Source organism: Camarhynchus parvulus, chromosome 5, assembly GCF_901933205.1.
Source record: "Camarhynchus parvulus chromosome 5, STF_HiC, whole genome shotgun sequence".
In the NCBI taxonomy this organism is placed as follows: Eukaryota; Metazoa; Chordata; class Aves; order Passeriformes; family Thraupidae; genus Camarhynchus; species Camarhynchus parvulus.
This window is the reverse complement of record NC_044575.1, coordinates 31,858,495-31,865,174: the sequence shown is the minus strand read 5'-3', so window position 1 is coordinate 31,865,174 and position 6,680 is coordinate 31,858,495.

Here is a 6,680-nt window from a genome sequence, read left to right as displayed (position 1 = left end):
AAATAGCTAACAAAAAGGCTGAAGCCCTACCATTTAACTGTGAACCATGAATGTTACAAATAATTGTTCCAGAAATTTTAGGTTTTGCCACGAATACTTACTATTATCTCCACTGGAAACTTTCTTCTTGTGAGGATAGCATAATCAAAATCTTAATGTATTTACATTTTCAGTTTCAGTTAAGAAAATAAAATTCATGCAAGATCTTTGAGATGTTGTTCTTCAATTATTTTTGTCCAAAGCTATATAAACTCCATTCCCATTCAGTAACTAACTCACATTTATGGTAATGTAGATGGGCATAGAAATCACACATCCACATTTGAGGTAGTCAGGGGAAGCCACGCAATGAAGCTTGCTGGATTAGCCCGGCAAAGTAAAATAGGACACTGATAAATGTACCACCACACTGGCACACATTCTGCTTTCTGAATCCAAGCTGGACTCATCTTGACCAGCTCAAGGCACAGAAAGAGCAGTTCACATTCATTTGCATCACTCTGTATAGGTAAGAAAGTTCAATTCACCTTATTACACAGTTTTTCTAAAACTCTACCTTTTTTCCCCTAAAAATTACTTTATCCGTTTAAAAATTCCTAGTAATACAAATTATGAATTTCACTCAGATGTAGTAAATCAAAGACACATAAAAATTTAATCTATTTCAATGTTTAGAAATTAGGCCTAGGTAGAATACCAAACATCATGACAAGAAGAAAAATCAGTTTAAAGATAAGGGGTGTCATGTATAGATAGTATGCAATATTTTTGCAAGAAAGCCAAGCATTCTATCCACTGACAGTATATAAGCCTTTCTCTAACATCTCTAATAAGTGGGAAAAAAGGACTAAAAGACTAGTTCTGGGAGTCATCAGCTGCAACTATATGATGACTATCTACAGCACTACTCACAACTCAAATCCAAACTTCAGTTGCTTACAGGCTGAAAAAGAATTTATGAGACAATATATCAAACACTGAAGACTTTATTTTCCTCCATTATTATTTATATATGTTCTGCAGGCAGTGTGGAAATCACTACTTTAAGTACATAGATGTTTACATAAAAATTAGTTTCAAGGTAGAAAGAAAGTCATCCTTCCAACTGGCACAAAGTGTCCACAAGATACAGGAAAGATTTCTATGTCACCACTGTATCTCAGGAGAAGTTTCCAGGGCAGAGAAAATGTTAAGGTCAGCTGAGATTCCACTACAACATTACTGCCAACGACTAGGAACAGTATTCCACAGCAATGCTGCTGAGCAGAGAAAAGTCACTGACCTGCTGACCAAATGCAGGCTCCAAATGCAGCCCAAGATACTCTTGGCCATTTTTGCCATGAGGGTACATTGCTGGTTCACAGCTTGCTGTCCACCAGGACACCAACATTCTTCTCAGCAAAGCTGCTTTCAAGACAGTACATAGATTTAGCCTGATTACAAAAGAAAATGCTTAAAGAAGGCCTTTGAAGAACATCGGCAACACATTTAGTGTTTAGAACCTTAATGAACCTCATCTGCTTAGCTTCTCAAAGAAAAGTTTACAAGGTGATCTGAGCAGCAACACTCACTTTATATCAATATATTTACTATTTAACTGACCAAAATCAGGAAAACAAGACACAGCGAAAGTGATAAAAATATAGCTACACAAGCCCAAATCAGGCTACTTACAATTGACGCTAAAAGTAATTAACCACAAAGAATTTAGTAAGAGTCTGTATTTCTGCGTGATTTTTAAATAAGTTCTAAGCATATTTTTGGGTACCATTTTGTGTCAAAACAATGCCTGCTAATTCAGGTGCTGAATTATAAGCTGCAATTAATGAATGAAATATCTAAAATATATATTAGCAAGGAATGGTCGTGGTGACTTTTCTTCCAGCCTTGGATCAGAAAGAACATCTAAATGTGTTAGAAAATTAGATTAAATTTGAAACTCATTTTGAATGCAATTGCTTAAAAAGAAACACATAAATTAGGCTTTACATATATAACACAAATAATATCAAATATATTGTTTACAATATTAAAACACTAAATACAGAAATCAGAAACTCATTTTCAAAAATACTTTTTTTCTTAAATGGCATCATCTAGTAAGCTCTTTTATTGCTTTGAGCAGTCTCATCAACTTGCCTTGAAAGACAGCCATGCAACATGGCAGTAGCCTACATTTTAACTTACCCTTAGGGACTACTAAACCTCTTGTTTTACTTTTCCTAGAACAAAGCAACAGTAAGGATAACCAAGAGATGATATATATGTCATAACTATGTAAAGGTCAACAAGGTTTAAACACGTTGGGTTCTACTCATAAATATTTGACTAATAGGAGTGTATTTTTCATCTTAAACCCTAAGATTGGCATCTCAGTATGCAGCAAATTATTCTGACCAAACATGGTTCTCAAGTTGAATTTCTCCAGGTATGTGCCTGAATGCCAATGTCAAAAACCAAGGACTGGCAATAATTCTTCTCTTACCATTCCTTACATTATAAAGAAAATTGACTACATCAGCATGAGTCATATAATGTGCTGGATTCTGATCCTGCCTACATCAGCATTCAATGATTCTGGATTCACACTGGAGTACTTCAGAGCCTGGTTTTATACAACTCATTACTAACCACGCAGAAGCTTCATTAAGTTTGTAGATCAGAAAGAGCAAACTAGTTTTATTACAGGGGAACAGGCCACCTCAGTCAGGACTAAGTTTAGGCAACCTACACTGCCTCTTCACAAACCCTTGAAGCAACTGGTTTTAGTGCTGCTGTACACATTTTCATGATAGAAATACACTCAAAAGCTTTCCTCCCTGACAGAATTAAAACAAAACAACAACCAAGGAAACAGAAAAAAAAAAAACAAACAACACCAAAAAAAGCACCAGTAATCTAGAAAAATCTTTTTATAATTGAAAAGAAAATTTCTTTGATGTGTAAAGAAGTAGTTAATGGCTACCTACTTACTACTCTATGGAATAATATACTTTTGTATTTCAATTATTTAATGTCTCATCTGTATTATGCAGCAGTATCATCTTCTCTCTTAACTCTTGAACTGAAAAACAACAGATCTGAACAAGTAGCCATGTGATTTCAAAGAGAAAGTCATCATATAAACCATTCATATTTTCCTTCATAAAAAAAGAGAGAGGTGAGGGGGAACCTAGACAACAATTTCATACATTTACATGTTTTCCAGGCTGTCGGATTAAGCAGGCTTTTCCCTCCAAATTGGTATGGCTTGAGTTAGATTTAAAATCTGTTCCCAGAGGAGGCTGATAAATGGATTAAAGTGGAACATAAATTCCCTGTGTCACCCAGTACCTTAAACCTTGATGTCAGTAACATGCCTAATAATTCCATTATTATAAACGTCAAATATGTTTTACATGTGTTAGAAAGAATAAATGAGTAACAGAAGAAATGGGACACTCAAGAAACTGTAATGCTACTACTATGTTCCATGAAAAAAATCTAATATCTATATTACAGTGTTCATCCAATAGTATTTTTGAATCTTATTTTCTTGTATTTTGCACACTGAATCCCCTCCTGTAAGAGACAGACCAGCATATTCATTGTGCTACACACAGTTTGCTTTCCCTTTATGGTGCTACTTATACAAGCTAGCATAATAGACTGGAGAGTGAGCAAAGGCAGAATAAAAACCCACAGTGTGATTTTTTTAGTAGCTAATATGAGAAGCAGCACAAAGGAATCTGGCTTAGAAAATATGAGAATTTTTATTCTACTCAGCAAAAGGAAATGCCTCAGCTGAAGCAGTGTTTGCACTGGGTTTTAAGAAAGATATTGCAAAGTATAGAGAGCAAAAAAAATGACAACCCTTTCAGAAAAATGACTTACAAGAAAGGACTAAAAGAACTGGGCTTGCATACACTTCCAAAGAAAGATGGGAGAAGTGGATCAGCATTACAATAACCCTGAAACAAGTAAAAAAGCCAGTGATTTATCATTTTCCCATTTCCTCAAAGTACACAGAGGAAAGTGCTTTGATTTGCAATCCATAGGCTTGGAATTAAATACTAGAAACAAGCTTTTCAAGTTCAAGTGGAATAAAATACTGGAACATTTTACCAATGAAGGCAATAAAAACCTCATTAGGAAAATCTACAATAAAAAATTAGAAATATTTTGGTATGATACAGCGCAGACAGCACAGTTATATTTGATATTATCACATACTTGATCAGGTTGACTACATAATCTCAAAATTAGCTGCATTCAACATTTTCCTGATCCTGCAATAATGCATTCAAAGAATATTCCAATCCTCTAACAGTGAAAATATTTCATATGTAATGAGAGGTAAGAATTTTTGAATAATACACAATAAAGCATTACACAATTTAGAAGAAAAACAGTGAAAGAAGCCTCAGCTATTTAATATAATTCAGTAAGTATAAGGTGACAATAGAAATTTCACGACTAGGGGGGCAGAAAAAAATCACCCTTAATCTACTTCTGTGTCCAATCTCAAAGCTTATGTGATCTAAAATAACCCAAAGTTCCCTAAAAATTGTTATATGCCTAAAAGTTCCAGACTACGTATAATAAGGTCCTAATCCTCAGGTTGGCTAATCATATATGGCTGCTACTGAAATCAAAACAGCATTGGTCACTCACTGCAAGCTACCTCTTTCCTGCTTTATTTTATTTATGTGCATGTGAAAGGAGGGAGGCAGAAAAAAAAAGACCCAAATGAACACAACAGCACACAATTCTATAAATTTAAGTTTATATTGCCAGATCTTAGATACTAGATAAATAATCTGTTCTCTCTTTCACAATTCATTTTCAGGCAGAATTTGCTCCTCTTTCAGAGATTATGATAGAAAGCAATAAAGCACAATATGGAGTTAGTTTTAGCCTTGTACTTGAAATCCTTCTGGCTCTAAGAAGAGATATAGACAAGTTACCTAGTTACTCTGAGGTACTATGTTTCTGTGAAGTTAATAAAAATAATGAGGCAATTCAACAGAGCATTCCTGTCTCATAACAATGCTTCAGAAATATACTACAAAATTACAAAATTAATTAGCAAAAAAACCATAATGCAATCTATTAGTAAGTATACTTTTTATTTCACTAGTCGTATTAATAATTTTGTAATTTTATTTTATTTATATATCATAACATCACTGTTACTATGTCAAAAACTGTGAAACTTGTACATTATACCACACATTTTGATGTACAACCTCATTTCAGTCCTACTCTTTACCTGTATTACAAAACAGTTCCTAATTTCTATTTTTCCCCTCCTTTGCCTTACCTACATAGAAAATAGTACACCTCTTCTGTACTTATTTTAACTCCTAAATTCAAAATTTGGCCTCACTTATTCTTTACTGCCAACTGTTCATGTCAGACATATTAAGCATTACAGTAGCATCTTATTGAATAAGCACAAGCAAAAAAAGATATACTACTATACGTATTTTCAAAACACATTCCTCTCTGTTATGTTTATTTTTGTATACTTCTGACATGCGTGTATATATTTTTTAATTCAGATATATGTGTATGAGAGAAATCAAACTTGAAAGATTAAGTCCAAAGCTGTTCACTGATTCGGGCTCTCCAGCAGAGTACGCCTAGGACCTGATTTTTCAGAGTACTGTGTTGTGTTTCAGAGTACTGTGCCCCGTATGTTCAAGGTTTGACTGTCATTAAATTCAGCTCCACTGATAGTGCTTAGCATTTAGTGCAACGACACTCTCAAATGTAAACTCTTAGCAGAACATATGCAGGATAATCATACTGCTTAATGACTGGCACCTAATTTAGAGGTCTAAATTGTGAGGTCAATCCCTCAAGGCTCTGCTACCATCAACAGAGAGAGGTAGCCTTGCATCCTTATTTCCTCCCATATGTTGGCACTTATATTTTCAAGGCTGTCCAGTGAGTTGAATTCACAGTTGATTTAGATGAAAAATAATAGTTTCAGGTGGTTTTTTTTGTATGTTAAGTTTTCAGCTAGATCAGCTGATCTATTTGACTATGTAGGTGCACGATCAGCAGTATCAACACTACAAGTGCACAGGCATTATTCTGAAACTGGCCAGAGCCAAATGGAATGGCCTCTTTAGACAACAGCTTATGGCACCAATGTAATTAAATTAGATGTCTGGCAAAGAATAACATGCATATTGTGTTAAAAAAAAAATAAAAAGAACACACGGAAAGAAAAGAAAACTCCATCAAATGACTTCTAAGCTTACATAAAATGTACATAGAGGCAAGGACAGAACCTATATTCATTGAGTAGCAGTCCAATTATCTTTCCACTTAAATTTTCTTTCTACAGGTCCTGCTTCATTCAAATGGTATGTAATCCAAATTCTGCAACAAATAAGGCAGGAGTTTTTCAGAAAAAAAAACCCTCTAATTCATCACATGATTACAGGGGTTTTTCCCATACAGTGAATAAAGCTGAAATCCTTTGGGGAAAAAGCAGTATAGAGTAGTTAATGCAGTGTCTTAATAAACACAGACAAAGAGGGAAAATTACTTCAAATAATTTAAACAATTATAAATTTTAAAATAATTTTAAATAATTGCATTTGAAAACTGAAAGATATTTTCATATAGGTTTCTGTATCTGACTACAGAGAGCTTGAAAGGGCAAATCTAAGCTCCAGAAGTTTCAT